We start from the raw sequence: 18427 nt of genomic DNA on the forward strand, positions 1-18427 counted from the left end.
TCCATTGTTTTGGACGTTTTCAACCAATCACGACGTTTCGGTGTACATTTTTTAAAATATTACCCAGAATGCATTCAATTCTCAAACGGCGAATTGTGTCTGTTGAAAAATCCTCATGAGGTCGATTTGATATGATGGTGTAATGTATCATGCTTGTCTGTTGAAGAACCCTCATGAGGTCGATTTGATATGACGGTGTAATATATCATGTTTGTCTGTTGAAGAACCCTCATGAGGTCGATTTGATATGACGGTGTAATATATCATGCTTGTCTGTTGAAGAACCCTCATGAGCTCGATTTGATATGACGGTGTAATATATCATGCTTGTCTGTTGAAGAGCCCTCATGAGGTCGATTTGATATGACGGTGTAATATATCATGTTTGTCTGTTGAAGAACCCTCATGAGGTCGATTTGATATGACGGTGTAATATATCATGCTTGTCTGTTAAAGAACCCTCATGAGCTCGATTTGATATGACGGTGTAATATATCATGTTTGTCTGTTGAAGAACCCTCATGAGGTCGATTTGATATGACGGTGTAATATATCATGCTTGTCTGTTGAAGAACCCTCATGAGGTCGATTTGATATGACGGTGTAATATATCATGCTTGTCTGTTGAAGAGCCCTCATGAGGTCGATTTGATATGACGGTGTAATATATCATGCTTGTCTGTTGAAGAGCCCTCATGAGGTCGATTTGATATGACGGTGTAATATATCATGCTTGTCTGGTGAAGAACCCTCATGTGGTCGATTTGATATGACGGTGTAATATATCATGCTTGTCTGTTAAAGAACCCTCATGAGGTCGATTTGATATGACGGTGTAATATATCATGCTTGTCTGGTGAAGAACCCTCATGAGGTCGATTTGATATGACGGTGTAATATATCATGCTTGTCTGTTGAAGAACCCTCATGAGGTCGATTTGATATGACGGTGTAATATATCATGCTTGTCTATTTAAGATCTAGAACCCTCATGAGGTCGATTTGATATGACGGTGTAATATATCATGCTTGTCTGTTGAAGAACCCTCATGAGGTCGATTTGATATGACGGTGTAATATATCATGCTTGTCTGTTGAAGAACCCTCATGTGGTCGATTTGATATGACGGTGTAATATATCATGCTTGTCTGTTGAAGAACCCTCATGAGGTCAATTTGATATGACGGTGTAATATATCATGCTTGTCTATTTAAGATCTAGAACCCTCATGAGGTCAATTTGATATGACGGTGTAATATATCATGCTTGTCTATTTAAGATCTAGAACCCTCATGAGGTCGATTTGATATGACGGTGTAATATATCATGCTTGTCTTTATTAAAGTATCGATTCTTGTCAAAAATTAATTCACGTTCATCAGTATACAGACCAAGCGGTAGAAATTTACATGCCATATCGTTATAAACATACCACTCTGCAACTAGAACATGCATATATATAGAAATATTAATGCAATTTTATATGTTATTGAATATTTACAAGTTTATCACACTGCATTCATTTAAAAAGAGGAGTTGAAATGAAATCTAAATCTCTTTTTTGTTGATTTATTCTGTTTTAATTGTAATTGTAGAGAAATGTCTTTATTAGAGGCAATCAAGATCCCCAGTAGTGCAGTTTGTAGTGCAATAAATATAGTGTTATTTTCAAATGACATCGCACAACAATCAGTAATTTCAGCAAAGGTATTCTCGTGCATTCATTTTGATAAATATCCAAACAAAACTTCAAAGGAGCACCTCAGCATATCCGCTTCGACAGATTTAACACCTGTTTACATATGTTGTCTATATATTTCAAATTCGATCGTCAAAAGTTTTTTCCCTTCTCAAGGTGATTCTAGATAATTAGTTCCTCACTGTAATAAATGAACATTGCAGTTCACCGATGAACTCCGTCTATAAAATGTTTAGATGAAGAACAGTTATACATAATAGTAAAAACCAAGTGAAAAGTGAAATTTGGTAGATCACATTCGAGGATAATGATCTTCATTTTTTAAGGGCAGTAGATGGCTCCGGAAACGTATCATTTGTTGTTAATTTTTCCATAACTTAATAAAAGTACCTTATAAATATCATGAACTATAATATTCAGCCTCCATACATTTACTTATCATAACTGTTAAAGTAGAATTTACGAACTTTTACAATAAACTTCTTGTCAGTGTAAAGTGCTTTATTAAAATTTACATATACCTAATACTTTAAGATAGAAAAAAGTAAATAAAACTTATACTGCAAATATTTACAAAAACTGTGACTAATTACACATACTTTTTTCCTCTTGACATGTTATAGCATCTAGGAGTTATTCGTGGCCGTAAACTTTTGGACACTCGTTCTTTGATTGCTTCCAGTTCAATTTGCCATGGACAAGTTTATAGCATGCACTACCTAAAGGTTAATAAAAAAGCAAAAGATAGTCGTTGGTTTTCGCTGATGATAATGATGATTATTTTTTAAAAGAAAAAACTACATACTAGTATCTTTATCTATCAGCGTCATATTGTTCTACAAAGTTTGGGGAATACACACAATATACATATCAATATTATAGTACAAAACAAAGATATCTTACCGAATGATGAAAATCCAGATTTACAACGAGAATCATCAAAGTCATATACTGCTTTTCCTCTAACTCTCCAATTAAAATCGCCAAAATTACTGTGATCTTTATGAAAACTATCAAAGAACAAAAAATAAGACTCCCATTACCTTTTAGAGGTAATAGTCAGAAGTCCTTTATTGTAAAGGGATTTGAGATAGTCAATAAAACATCAATGCAAACAAAATAAATAGACCGCAAAGACAATTATCCTCAATCGGCGTTCTCTTTCTTCAATTATGACCTACCGAATATATAAATTGTATCACTGGGTATGTACGTGCATGAGCAACACAACAGCCTTGCACAGGTTTATTCCGTGGAGCAGGTTGTGCTTACCTTTCGGCATGAGATCAAGCCTGGGAATTTTTGCGGGGTGTTCGGGTTTATTTATTTTTTCAATTGCATTGTAAGTGTATCTTTCGCCTGTATTTTACAGTCAAGAAATAAGTCAAAAGAGATTTGAAAAGTACGTCAAATAAACCGCAATGAAATGTTCAACGTCTGAAATGATCAGCATAAAGGGGATATTTTGTTTTACTGGTATCATTAGAAGTATCTGGAACATAATTTCAAGACTTTGAACAGCATTGAACTTTGAAAATCAAAGAAGCCGGTAAAACATGATCAAGTTATGAGAATGTAGCAAAAAGAAATATATCTGGCCATATAAATTCTTTGAAAATCTTTATCATACAAACCTTCAATACTCGTTCCTGCAACGTTACATATCGTCTGTTAAAATAAAATGAAATTTTTAAACAAATAAAACCCAAACATAAAACTTAAGTTCTAGTTGATATATGAATTCATCAGATTGAAAACAATTTACTTATAATGATCACTTTTTTGTTAATCTAGCTATCCATAGAATGTTGCAGCATTGGTTAATTTCACCGAACAACATATAATAACTCATCAAAAGAGAGCCGAAAGAAACAAAAGGGAAATTCAACAATAATGAACCAAAAAAAAAAAAAAAAAAGATAACAATAGTACACAAAAAAACAACATAAAAAGCTTAGTAAAGAAGGACGAAAGATACCAGAGGGACAGTCAGTACATGAACACCATAAAAAAATGGCGGTGATTTTAGTTATTTTGTTCATCCAATACACAGTATTAATTGTGTAGGATCAATTTCAATCTTCCGATGAAAATTTTTACATGAAGTACGAATTTGAAGATCATTTCTGACCAAACACTCGAGTTATTTGGCCAACTGAGCTATAGGAAATTATTCCTGCAATAGAATTATCCTTATACTATTTCGATACATTTTATGTTTATAAACATTTAATCCATTATCAATATGAACATATTAATGATGATTCATGTCAGCATAGAAGTCCTGACTACTGTAGTTGTGACGTACTCGGGGAGGAAACTTACTGTTTACAAAAACTAAAATTCAATATGTAGCAAAATGTTATCTCTTTCTAATTTCAATTCTAGTTCACTAAATTCTTCCTGCATGCTTCACTCTGTTGGTGTATAGATAATTGATATTAAACTTCTTGGTTTGAATAAACAATAGTACTTTTGACAGGTTCATCATATCTTCATTGAATATCGAACTTCAAAATTCCGAGGTTGAATGTTTTAGTAATAATCATAAACAATTGATACGTGTACGAAATGCAAAAAAAATATCACCAGCCGTAAAAATGACAAGTTCAATAACCAAGATTTATTAGGATTATTGTAAGTTAAGTCTTATAATATTCAAATGCTATTACAAACTGATAAGATTGTACATTAAGACGTTAACAACGAAAAATAAAACGAAGGGAAATAAGTCGTGTGGTCTTCAAGACCAGGCACATATAGTTCAACCTTCAAACGATTCCAAAAACACATCAAGTAAATAAACTCATCATAGATACCAGGACTAAAATTTGTATATACGCCAGACGCGCGTTTCGTCTACAAAAGACTCACCAGTGACGCTCGAATCCAAAAAAGTTAAAAAGGCCAAATAATGTACGAAGTTGAAGCAACTGTTAAAAATATGATACTGAATGTCGAAGTTATATTACGTACAAAACTAAAAATACTCGTGATGTCAAAATGCTCGATGGAGGACAGTCGAGGTGGAATCTGTAACAAAGCAAAGTTAAATGTTCATTAATATCGCATGCCAAATATGTTTATAGGTGATCTGTAGCATAATGAAAAAACTCACCTAGTCGTTACAAAAAAACCCAAATCGTTATAAACCATTTCGATAGAAAAGACGTAATTTGAAAACAGTCTGTTTAGAATAATAATCCTACAGATCTCAAAAGTAGAAAATTCATATATAATTGACAACTGGATTAAATGATAAAACATAGTGTGAATAACTTAAATAAGAGTATAATCACCAAAAAAATCCTTTTAAACAGGCATGCATAATAAAGTTCAAACTATAAACTATTTCATATAGTAGTGACTGTGACACAGAACTGCACTCGCATTTTAAAGTCTCCCAAGTATGAATGCATGTATAAATGATATAAGACCAAAGACAAGGATCAGTGATCCATATCGGGTATACATCTTTTGCATTGAGTCAGTACATACGTTCCTTTTGACAAAAGCTTTTGTAATTGCACCTCTTTTATTTACAACATCGCTTCATAAAGAAATTTGACTTTGATAACACTTCAGGTCATTGAACTTTGAAATTTAAACCAGGCATGTAAATGTAATATTTGCCTGATCATATTGCAGTAACAACACTTACTAAACTTCGTACGACTGAAGCGCTTTTCTGGCTTTGTATGCGTCTAGAACGCTCAACTCAACCCATTTGAAATTCAGATATGTATAATCATGAAGAATTCTGGAAGCTATTTGACCTAAATAGACCTTCAATGAATAACCAAATTCAGTTTAAAGTCATATGAAACGAGTGAGTGGTGAAAAATAAAGTTTATGCAATTCTTCAACCAATGAATGTATACATCATAAACTTAGTCCTCTGTGCAGGATTTTATCATTATTTTCACAAATGTATCATTTAATCGTCAATTTTTTTTCTCTCTGTTTGGTATGATTTAACAAATATGGCTGCTCATTAAATGCCGTGTTTTGCAGCCGAGTTTTACCGATTGTTACCTTATAGCAAACAAATCACAAAAAGCATTGGTATTGAGCACGTTTTTGACATGTATAATCAAATATTTGTTTATTTCAATGACAGATCCATGTGTATTGCGATCACCGGAGGGTTACGCTCGGGTCACTATGCATACGGAAAATATGTCGGCGAATTGCTTCCTGGAAGCAAGCAATTTAAATTAGGTAAACTTCTTCTGTATGTGGACAAATTAAAGAATTTTCCTCAGAAAAAAGTATATTACATAAGTTGTATAGTAAAACCCATACATTTAGTTATAAAAAAACATATTCATATTTTTTTTTTTATTTGAGGTTTCTTATGACTTTAAGGTAGATCATAAGTAAATGTTTTTTGAGACAGAATTTTCTTATAATTTGTCAAGATGAAAATTTTACTGTGCTTTTTTCAAAAATATAATAAAAAGTATGGGTCACCGTGCTATTTTTCAACCTATGAGTAGTTGAAAATTGCCTAAATTTAGTAAGTTTGCACATGAAAAAAAACATAAGAGAGCATGAATTAATACAAAAATAGACATTTTGAATTCATATCAAAGTTGATATAAAAAACCAGTTCTGCGACAAACTTTCCTTGTATTATGGAAGCTTAGATATATGAAGATGTGGTGTGAGTGCCAATGAGACAACTCTCCATCCAAATAACAATTTAAAATAGTAAACCATTATAGGTCAATGTACGGCCTTCAACACGGAGCCTTGGCTCACACCGAACAAAACTACTAGTGTTAAACCCTTCAAACAGGAAAACCAACGGTCTATTCTATATTAAAAAAAACGAGAAACGAGAAACACGTATAAATTACATAAACAAACGACAACTACTGTACATCAGATTCCTGACTTAGGACAGGTGCAAACATTGGCAGCGGGATTAAACGTTTTAATGGTACCAAACCTTACCCCTTTTCTGAAACGATAGCATAACATCACAACATAGAAAAACACACGATAAAATATCAATTGGCAGGCTTAACTCAATTTAAAAGGCAAATTAATACACTATGAACGAATAAATTTGATTTGCGATATCTGAATGCAAATGCACAGTTAATAAAATATAAGGGACAAAAATTAGTATATGTATCATTAATCAGTTGTCTGTACGTCGAAGAGATAAACATTATTGAGTTAAGGATATACGATACAGTTACAAGGATAGTAATGACGTCGCAAACGTAAACTATATTTTTGATGACGTCAAAATGTGACCTTATGTGTAGAGAGGCATTTCGACTGGGTTAAAAAAGTAGCTTGAAAAAGAGAACATGTCTCCCCTTTTGAATTACATTTGGCTTGATTATGTTCATAGATTGTTCGGACAAATGTGTATGAACAATTCACCAATGATTTTTGCAACATTAAATAGATAGATACAGCAAAAAAGCCGAACATCATCAAAATTTAATAAAACAAAATTAATGGCTCCAAAGATATTCCAAACGATATTTCAAAATTTCCGCTAGTGTCATTTTTTTTCCAAAGACAAGAAAATCAAAAGAACAGCTATTTTTAGTATATGTTTAAACTGTCAGTCAATACAATAGCTTGTATGCTGATTTTCGTCCAAAAACACTGCGGGATCAAAACTGAATCGGTCGCCCTTAAACAACAGCTAAACATTTTTTTTGGAATCACGCATTTGCATTTTAATTATAAATAAGATATGCATGTGTTATTTATTTTGCACTGGTCTTTCACTTCTCAATTGAATTCGCCTTACAAGTGTATCGATTTAAACATCGACTACAAGTCCAGTGTAACTCACCAAATTACTAGCCAAATATTTAGTTTGAACTCACCGTTAAAAATATGACCATTTACACACGTTGATACTACATTTTAACATATAGGAAAGTTAACGAAGATACGATGTTGCACAGCCGCTCCCAAGTATTAGAATAAATTATTGAAAAATCTGTTATTAATTTGCATCGTCAGTTTATTTTTTTATCTATGAGTTTGAATGTCCTTCTGGTATCTTTTGCTTCTCTATTACAGAATCTACAATAAACTTGTTTGCCGAAACCATGCTTTAAATGTACTGCTTTGTGAGATGTAGAAATTTTATGTACGCTATCCCTTTTCAATAATGAAACTTACGTTATGTAAAACAATACAGCGTTATATGAGAATTGTATATTGTATACAAAAAAATATACTAGTGGTATCAGGTATTTATATAACAGTTTATTATTTCCACATCTCCTTGTCCAATAAAAATGCTTGTCTTTCTTTCTTATTGTATATTGTATTTTTTCCGTGTACTAAGTAACTATGAATTGGTTGATACAAAAGCAAAAATACAAAACAAGTCCTAAATTTCTTTATACTTTGAGATAAATCTTTTAAAAAAATGTTTTGTTTCCATTTAATCAATTTATTGGATTCAATTATGGACAAAAACATTGTCATACAATATGTTCGGAAGTTATTTCATAAAAAATGATGATATAGGGATAAAAGTCCATAAAATGTTTGTGAATTTGATGATATTGAATATAACACATTCGATACATATATCTTTTTAGACTATATATGTATATGTTAAATTAAGGTAACAGTAATACACGGGTGTTCATATCGTCACCAATCGATTAAGTAAAAACAAATCAGGATTACAAACTTATACCGAGGGAATGTCAATGTTTAAGGATACAACAAAAACACTAATTGCAACAAAAACAAACGCAAAAAATGCATAGAAACGGTCTATTTGAACACAAGGGGAAAATAAATCATGCTGTAAAAGAGGTTAAGTCTAAACATATTTGTTTTACAGTGGGTTGGGAAACAAGTTATTGCAACGTATATCAATACCTTTCCACTTTGCAGGTGTTAAAGCTGCCTTGTAGCGACATTATCCTGTTCTTTTTTAAATCTACAAGGGTGTCGTTTACTCTAAAACACGGGTCAGCCATTTATCGTCCCCTTCCGACGAACTATCCTCGTGTATGAAGACCATACTCGCAAATGGTTTAAAGATAGAGTCGAAAATTGATTATTCAGTGTCTGAAATTTTCTCCCTGGAACGGTGTATTAGAAGAATTATATGCGTAGACCTTTTTTTTCGTAAGATTTTAGTGTATTTTGGCTTTGACAAGAGTCGTAAGATTTTACAATAACCAAAACTGGAAAAAATGTAATCATATTATATACTTTATTTGAATTTGCATTACTAGTAACTTATTTTTACAATCACTTGAGACTACCACAGTAGTAGTCGCCGCGAACATGGGATTTAAACTAGAAGTCAGCAAAGTAAAGATCAACTTGTGACAATTGATAAATCCTTTTCAATTGTTTCCCGTGTAGTGAATAATTTATCTTACTTTGACAGTTGCTTGAATGTAATCTTATTTAAGAAGATAATTTAAAGTTCTGGGAAATTTGAACCTACCCTCATAACAATTAGAAGTTTCTTAACGGAAACATTCTTCAATTACATGCACGTAGTTAGCCGATCAGTTGTGATATACTATAAAAGGTTTTGACAAAAATATGCAAAATGACCACCACAGACTAGGAAGATTTATAAACTTACCTTGAATAATTTTATTTATTATCAATATCCCATATGTGTATACAATAACTTATGTGGATAGATATAGGACATATAGCACATTTACTTCACAAGTTAATAGACGTCAACCTGAAATAGCGATATGTAACTTAACTGATCTGATAACACAAATTCATCACTAAGCCATATTGGACATATTCAGTTACGGAGTCCAGTTTCACACATGACCATTGCGGTACACTCATTTACTGTTCAGACTCTTTGCTCTCAGTCAAGTTATATATGTTTATGCATTTTTTAAATGAAAGTGGGTGTTATTATGGTTATTTATGATAACAGTTTCAGACTAATCATACTAAGCCATTCATAACAAGCGCGTTGCTTAATATTAATTTTAGCGAAACTTGCGTCTGGCGTACTAAATTTTAATCCTGGTACTTTTAATAACTATTTAAACCACTGGGTCGATGCCACTGCTGGTGGACGTTTCGTTCCCGAGGGTATCACCATCCCAGCAGTCAACATTTCGATGTTGGCATGAATATCAATCATGTGGTCATTTTTATAAATTTCCTGTTTACAAAACTTTGAACTTTTCGAAATACTAAGGATTTTCTTATTCCAGGCATATATTACCTTAGCCGTAATTGGCACAACTTTTTGGATTTTTTTATCCTCAATGCTCTTCAACTTTGTACTTGTTTGGCTTTATAAATATTTCGATTTGAGCGTCACTGATGAGTCTTATGTAGACGAAAAGCGCGTCTGACGTACTAAATTATAATCCTGGTACTTTTGATTACTATACAATTAAGCCAAGAATATTAAATGAAATTAGGATATCTATCTGTCAAATATCTATGCATGCTGATAGTAGACCAGTCTCTTTACTCTATAAAATGTTTTGATATTTCAGCGTCTTTCTTTTTATTTATTTTAAAAAAAAAAAGGGGGGTTAAAGGTATTAACACAGTTTTATTTAATTCTTGAAGGAAAACGAGAAAACATTTCTTCTTTTCGCCTCTTATCTTCAACATTGCTCTGTTTGGCTTTATACCTATTTAGAACTAAGCGTCACTTATGAGTTTTATGTAGACGAAACGCGGGTCTGGCGTGTCAAAATATAAGTCTGGCATCTTTGATAACTATTAACACCACTGGGTAGATGCCAGTGCTGGAGGATGTTTCGTCCCCGAGGGTATCGTCATCCTAGTAGTCAGCACTTCGGTGTTTACATGAATATCAATTGTATGGTAATTTTTATATATATCCTGTTGACAAATGTATTAGTTATTCGAAATACTTAAGATTTTCATATCCCAGGCATAGATTACTTTGGACGTATAGCACGTCTTACGTATCAAATTATAAGGCGGTTACTTTTCATAACAATTATGTGTAAAATGAATTTGCTCGATGTGTGGTAAGGTTACAATTTTCCCCAAAAGATTTTGCTTGGATTCAATGGTTACCGAATAAAAAAAAAGTTTTAGAACTTCGAAACCTTATCCTTATAGAAATAAACGCCTGTCAACACATTTAGACACATAGCCAAAATAATAAATATATTCCGGTAAATTTTTAATAACCCGTACAGTTGTCTACGGATTCTTTTTTTTTCCTTTCTCAAAAACTGCATCGTATTGTTATCATATGAATCCACGTAAAATCGAAATTGAATTAGCAAAATTTTAAGTAAATGATATTTTTTTCTATATATTATGGATGAAACAGAACTATGAACAACGAAATACGTAAAGGAACAACAAGGTTTTTGAGGATAAAAAATGTAATCATTTTCATAAAGATCTCTACACAATTACAGGTGTGTTTTTACTTCCCCGTGATAACTCGGTTGAAAACAGAAAAATCATTGATCACTGCAACGTTGTGCAATGAAAAATTAAAATTGATTTTGTTTAATTCAATTTATTATTTTATTTTGTTGGGGTGGGGGTGGGGTGGTGGTGTTATAGAAAAAACCGAGAGAAAAAAAGGATTTATTCGTTTGATGATATTGAAGTACAAATGTTTGCAACGCATTCGGAAAAAGATTGTATCTATTACATTTAAAAAGACAATACTAGTAAGTAAAAGCCTAGATATTATATTTTTTCTATTTCTTTTTTTTCACATTTCTTTTTTCCTTTTCCAAAACCTTTAGTTCCAAACACACTTTAATCAAGGGCACTTGATACATATTTCATTTTAAAAATTATAATGACCTAATTGAGCTTTAAACTTTTAAAATCTTGAACAATTCATATTGTATTTACCTGACTAGGATTTCCACCTCCTCATCGGATACTGCATATTATATCTATTCAGTTCATCTGGTGTTAAGAATGTTTTTTTTCCAGTTAATTGTTACACACACAAATGTTCACAATTTGCCCTGTTTCTCCATAGTTAAAGAGTAAAATGGTCGGTGAGACTTTACGACACAATTCTTTAAATTTCTCTTGAAACGAATGGGAAATAATTTCCTTAAGTCATCTCCAAAGAAAACAAAAGATGACATTTACTTCTCTCTATTTTTAAACCAACTTCCAAGAAGTCATTATAAATACATTCAAAACAAGGCATTTAAAAAAAGTAAATACAGGTAAGACAATTTATAGGCCAAACTTGTAAAGATTTCATATATCTTTCAATCAAGACAATTTTCAGTTTCATATCTGTTTTACAAATAATGGGGGACATGAGGGTTCAGTTCAATAATAATACCTTTAATTATCGTAGTCTTATTTGAAAATGTGAACTTGTCAACATTATAAAAATGTTGAGTTTATACCTTTTTAAATGCTTTTATTGTCATTGATATATAACATTTGACTTCTGTCCAGCCAAGTAGGTTAGTATTGCAAACATTGTAAAACAATGATATTTGAACGTTTGAATCATAATTAGGAGTATAAATCATCCACGGGGAAAGATTGTTTCATACTATTGGTAATATATATTTTTCAAATAAAGATACGAAAGAATTAACTTTGTGGTATATTCTTTAAAATTCATAAACATTAATAACATCAAACTTACTGAATAAATGAATAACTTTATGATAAATAATACGTCATTGACATCTATATATTGAGCAGACCTCTAGATAAAAACTTCACGATAAAACAGCAATGTCAGCAATCCTCTGGTGGATCCGTTTATATCCTTCTAGATGGAGAAACGGGATTGGTCGAGTTTAAAAATATATATTGAGTATATTAACTCATGTTGATATAAATTTCCAGGACTTGGGTCCCCTACATATCCTTGTTTAAAGGTTGCCGCTTACAAGGAAGCTTTCAACCCAAGATTACTTACATAAACTGGTAAAATGTCAGTCATCTGTCTGAAAAATGTATGGACACCATCATGATTGAGTTGGCAATTTTGGAATTTCTATGTTACAGATGACCAAGAATATGTTCCGTTGGTCTTGGCCACCATTACGTCCTTCTTTAATCAGTTTTAGCATCAAACTATGTTTTTTTTTATATAGCTGTTTGACTTGGATTTATTTGTTTTGCTTTCAGTTATCATGTTTGGTTTACTCATTTATATCTTCCGATACGATGGTGGCCACCATCGCGTCCTTCTTTTCTTAGTTTTATATTTGAGTCGGACGCGCGTTTCGTCTGCAAAAGACTCATCGGTGACGCTCGAATCAAAAAATGTTTAAGGGAAAATAAAGTACGAAGTTGAAGAGCATTGAGGACCAAAAACTACTAAAAGTTTGCATAAAACAGCTAATGTAATCTATTCCTAAGGTATCGTATTTCAAAAAATCAAAGTTTTGTCAACAGTTAATTTATGACTATGATCATATCATTGACAATTCATGTCAACACAGAAGTGTGAACTACTAGGCTGGTGATATCCTTGGGGATTAAAATCTCCATCAGCAGAAAATATTGTATAGTTGTTTAATCAAGGATTTGTATAGTCAACTATAATAGTCAAACTATACAAATCCTTGGTTAATTTAGCATTATTGACACGTTATTTGTTTTCTTTGTTAACACTTAGACAAAAATAATGCAACGTTAATACAAGTGTTTATAAATTGTACACTATAGACGCTACATGCAAAGTAAGTGAAAATATATACAGCTGCTGTGAATCAGATTTTTTTTACTGCGACTGGAACAAATATTAAACGATATTCGTCGAGACGTGAAATCTATCCTTTTATGGTAGCTCCATCATTGTCCAGTCGTGGATTGCTATTTTGAACACTTCGTCCATTTTATAAGACAAAACGATGGAGACCATCGCCGCTTAAAATTCAAACAAATATATTGAAATTCCCTCTTGGTTTAACGGTTGGCCTACTTGAACTAAGGTAGCCATCATTGGTATGACTCACGTAGGAACATGTCTTTCATTTTGGAATTTTTGCCAAAATAATCATTGAAATATTGATAAAACCTAAAAGACTTACTTTGTTTTTGTCTTGTATTTATTATCAGATAAAAAAAAATATACTTGTGTGGTACCTGCATATTCATGACTTGAAACTATAATGTAATTATATCTGAGAATAAGGTAGCGAAATTTCTTCATGTGTAAAACTTACAAAGTGGTATGCCAATCATATAACCAACTATAGATATAAGGTCAACTTTAGTAAATTAGAAAATAACCTTATTACTACCTTAATGTGAATCAATCACACAAGAAAATAAATATAAATTCTAAAGAACAATTAAATGCAGTCCCTAAAGTATCTAGGTGATAGAATGATTTCATAGATATAGGAAGATGTGGTGTGGGTGCCAATGAGACAACTCTCCATCCAAATAACAATTTAAAAAGTAAACCATTATAGGTTAAAGTACGGCCTTCAACACGGAGCCTTGGCTCACACCAAACAACAAGCTATAAAGGGCCCCAAAATTAATAGTGTAAAACCATTCAAACGGGAAAACCAACGGTCTAATCTATATAAACAAAACGAGAAACACGTATATATTACATAAAGAAACGACAACTACATAGTTACAAGAAAAGCAACTAAAAAAATCAATCTTAATATGACATCTGTTGAGGTTTTATTCTCTAAGAAGTTACGTTTTTTCTCTTGTTATTTATTATAAAATGCTATTCATTCAGCTATAAATGTATCCTGTTTGTGCTGTATATCATATCTATTTATTCTAAATTATCTGATTTGAGTTCTCCAAATATTCACAAAGGGAGATTATTCAATCTCAAGATACCACAAAAAAAAGATTACACCATATAATGAAGGAAGAAATTTTATTATCAACAAAACTAAAAATAAATAATCTAGAAATAATCAAAAGACAAATCATAAACAAATATTTCTAAGAATTTATATACAATTTTATTTTTAAATGGCATGATCTTGAACATAAATAGCACATTAACTGACAAAAAACACTTTACAAAGATAATGACTGTCAATTTATACCCAAAGCACATACAAGAGGGAAAATTGAGGGATTTTCTAGAATCTATTACTTTAGAAATTCAATCAGCCTCAAGATGTTTTTATATAGTGGTTGATTGATAAATGTTTAATGCTATTTTCAGTTCTATTGTGGTGGTCATTTTTTATTGCTGGAGGAAACTGGAGTTAATAGAGAGAACCACAAAGTTCAGTTAGAATACTGACAATGCAACGATAAAATTGGAGTCAAATGTATCCCCCATCTGATGGGTTTGAACTCACAACTCTATATTAATAGGATAGTGATACAGAATTTGAACTACTTAGAACACTCAGACACTGAGGCCCATGATATTCCGATATATAGATTCCACCACTGCATAGAGTGTTATAAGATATTTATCTACTCGAGACAGTTAAATTTAAAAATTTAAAATGCGAAGCTCACTGAGCATTTTAAATATTTAAAATTTAACTGTCGAGAGTGGATAAATATCATATTACACAAGATTTAGTGGTGGAAGCTGTTTCTCTAATGATTTTCAAACAACACACAGGCAAACTTATCCCTTCTTTGCGACTGATCTGCAAAAAGATGTGTTCTTTATATGTGACATCATCAGGCATGATTGCCTTTTATGAAATTCAGAGGAACACAAGAAAATTCGACATCATAATAGGATTTTAACCAATGAAGAACTGAGATCAAACGAACCACATGTTGAATAATTTTTTTATACAATGGGTGCAGAAAGAGATAAATTGACAAAGGCAATTAGAGAAATACCTTTCCCAAATCTGTGACCTTTTATATTTGACCTCTTGTACACGTTTGTGTATGAGGAAATAAAATATTTTGTCTTTGTCTTGTCTTGATATAGACCCTTTCCCAAATCGGTGACCTTTCACATTTATGTATTTTTACAGTGAATATAACAACAACAAAAAATATTATCTTCTTCAAAGAAATATATAAATAAATTGCCTGCAATATCAGTGTTTATATTATTCATAACAAATTCGAACCTTTTCAAATTAACTAAACATATACATCATAAAATAAATAAGAGTATTTTTTACAATAAATCTGATTATGAACAACAAAACCTTACAAAACTAAATTCTAAACCATGATATTAAAACCTTTATCATAAGAATTTAGAAGAAGACAAACAATTTACATATTGATTGCTAACTATAAAACTAAATCACTGTAAAAAAGATTCATCTGAAATGATAGCATATTTACCTATTACAAAACAACTTAAACGACTATTATGCAACAGATATAAAATAATTATGCTTCAACTCTTGAACAGCAGTTATAATTTGTGCATGTGTTGTGGTTTTATTAAGGTTACTACTAGTAGGTTTTATAAACTGTGGATTCAATATCATTGATTGGATTTTAAGTTTTCTGGATTTCATGGTTACCTGGAACCATGAATTCCAATATCAAAGGAATTAAAAAATTTCTATAGGAATGTGTGGAGACTTTGGCAAAACCACAAATTAAAATATCAAAATTTGGAACCCATAAAAATGAATCAATTCACAGAATGAAGAGATGGTTTTAAGAGTGGAATGTTGTTCAGATAAGACCTGCCTTTTTGTTTTTAATCTTTTCAATTTTTATAATAAAATACGTGTAATAATATCATTTATATCATAATCATTCTACCCTCAATTCTTCTCGGTACAATATTTACTGTATCAACCGCTCCATATTGCAAATATTCAAAGATCCCATTTCTAACACAACCAGATGCTCCGCAGGGCGTAGCTTTATACGACCGCAGAGGTTGAACCCTGAACGGTTGGGGCAAGTATGGACACAACATTCAAGCTTGATTCCGCTCTAAATTTGGATTGTGATTAAATAGTTGACACAGCATAGGTTTCTGACACAGAATGAATGTATTCAAATGAACTTAAAATTTTGGTTTTCTCTTAGAGCAATTCACTATGCTGTTGAATATTAATCCTCTCAAAAAAATGTTTGAAGAAATTTTCTTTTTATTTATGAAATTTCAAATGAGAAAAATTGAACCCAATTTTTTATTCACATCCCCCTTTCCCTTATTCCAAAACTAATTTCAATTAAAATATTCTAATGGAGTTTGCAACAATTACTACTCATTTAAATACATCATAAAATATTAAGATGTAAAAAAACTGCTTGTTATCACTGAATGGTAAAGATTATTTAAATTTATCAGTTGGTAGTAAAAAGTGAATATACATTGTATATTGTATATAACAAAGATTTAAGTTGATTCTGGACAAAGAAAGATAACTCCAATTAAACAAAATTATTGCAGATATTTCTTGCTTACTATACTGGACAAAGAAAGATAACTCTTAATTAAAAAAAAATTTGCTATTTCACAATATTGTGAAATTAGATATTTCTTGCCATTGCACAATACTGTGCAATTGAAAAGACTTGCTATTGCACAATACTTAATATAATAATTTTAGATCCTGATTTGGACCAACTTGAAAACTGGGCCCATAATCAAAAATCTAAGTACATGTTTAGATTCAGCATATCAAAGAGGCCCAAGAATTTAATTTTTGTTAAAATCAAACTTAGTTTAATTTTGGACCCTTTGCACTTTAATTTAGACCAATTTTAAAACTGGACCAAAAATAAAGAATCTACATATACAGTTAGATTTGGCATATCAAAGAACCCCAATTATTCAATTTTTGATGAAATCAAACAATGTTTAATTTTGGACCTCGATTTAGGCCAACTTGAAAACTGGGCCAATAATCAAAAATCTAAGTACATTTTTAGATTCAGCATATCAAAGCACCCCAAGGTTTCAATTTTTGTTAAAATCAAACTAAGTTTAATTTTGGACCCTTTGGACCTTAATGTAGACCAATTTGAAAACAGGACCAAAAATTAAGAATCTACATACACAGTTAGATTCGGCATATTAAAGAACCCCAATTATTCAATTTTGATGAAATCAAACAAAGTTTAATTTTGGACCCTTTGGGCCCCTTTTTCCTTAACTGTTGGGACCAAAACTCCCAAAATCAATACCAACCTTCCTTTTATAGTCATAAACCTTGTGTTTAAATTTCATAGATTTCTATTTACTTATACTAACGCTATGGTGCGAAAACCAAGAAAAATGCTTATTTGGGTCCCTTTTTGGCCCCTAATTCCTAAACTGTTGGGACCAAAACTCCCAAAATCAATACCAACCTTCCTTTTGTGGTCATAAACATTGTGTTTAAATTTCATTGATTTCTATTTACTTTAACTAAAGTTATTGTGCGAAAACCAAGAATAATGCTTATTTGGACCCTTTTTTGGCCCCTTATTCCTAAACTGTTGAAACCAAAACTCCCAAAATCAATCCCAACCTTTCTTTTGTGGTCATAAACCTTGTGTCAAAATTTCATAGATTTCTATTAACTTAAACTAAAGTTATAGTGCGAAAACCAAGAAAAAGCTTATTTGGGCCCTTTTTGGCCCCTAATTCCTAAAATGTTGGGACCAAAACTCCCAAAATCAATACCAGCCTTCCTTTTATGGTCATAAACCTTGTGTTAAAATTTCATAGATTTCTATTCACTTTTACTAAAGTTAGAGTGCGAAAACTAAAAGTATTCGGACGACGACGACGACGACGACGACGACGACGACGACGACGACGCCAACGTGATAGCAATATACGACGAAAATTTTTTCAAAATTTGCGGTCGTATAAAAAA

General features: G+C 31.6%; 1 long non-coding RNA gene across 1 annotated transcript; it reads right to left on the minus strand.

Moving 5' to 3' along the window:
• Positions 1-2562: 2562 nt before the first annotated feature.
• On the minus strand, positions 2563-11636 carry LOC134709377 (uncharacterized). The gene is made up of 4 exons (XR_010105956.1): positions 11556-11636; positions 4677-4733; positions 3335-3368; positions 2563-2710 (listed from the first exon to the last, which is right to left on the minus strand). It is a non-coding gene; the product is annotated as an uncharacterized LOC134709377 (long non-coding RNA).
• Positions 11637-18427: the final 6791 nt, after the last annotated feature.

This window comes from Mytilus trossulus, chromosome 1 (genome assembly GCF_036588685.1).
Source record: "Mytilus trossulus isolate FHL-02 chromosome 1, PNRI_Mtr1.1.1.hap1, whole genome shotgun sequence".
Classification (NCBI taxonomy): domain Eukaryota; kingdom Metazoa; phylum Mollusca; class Bivalvia; order Mytilida; family Mytilidae; genus Mytilus; species Mytilus trossulus.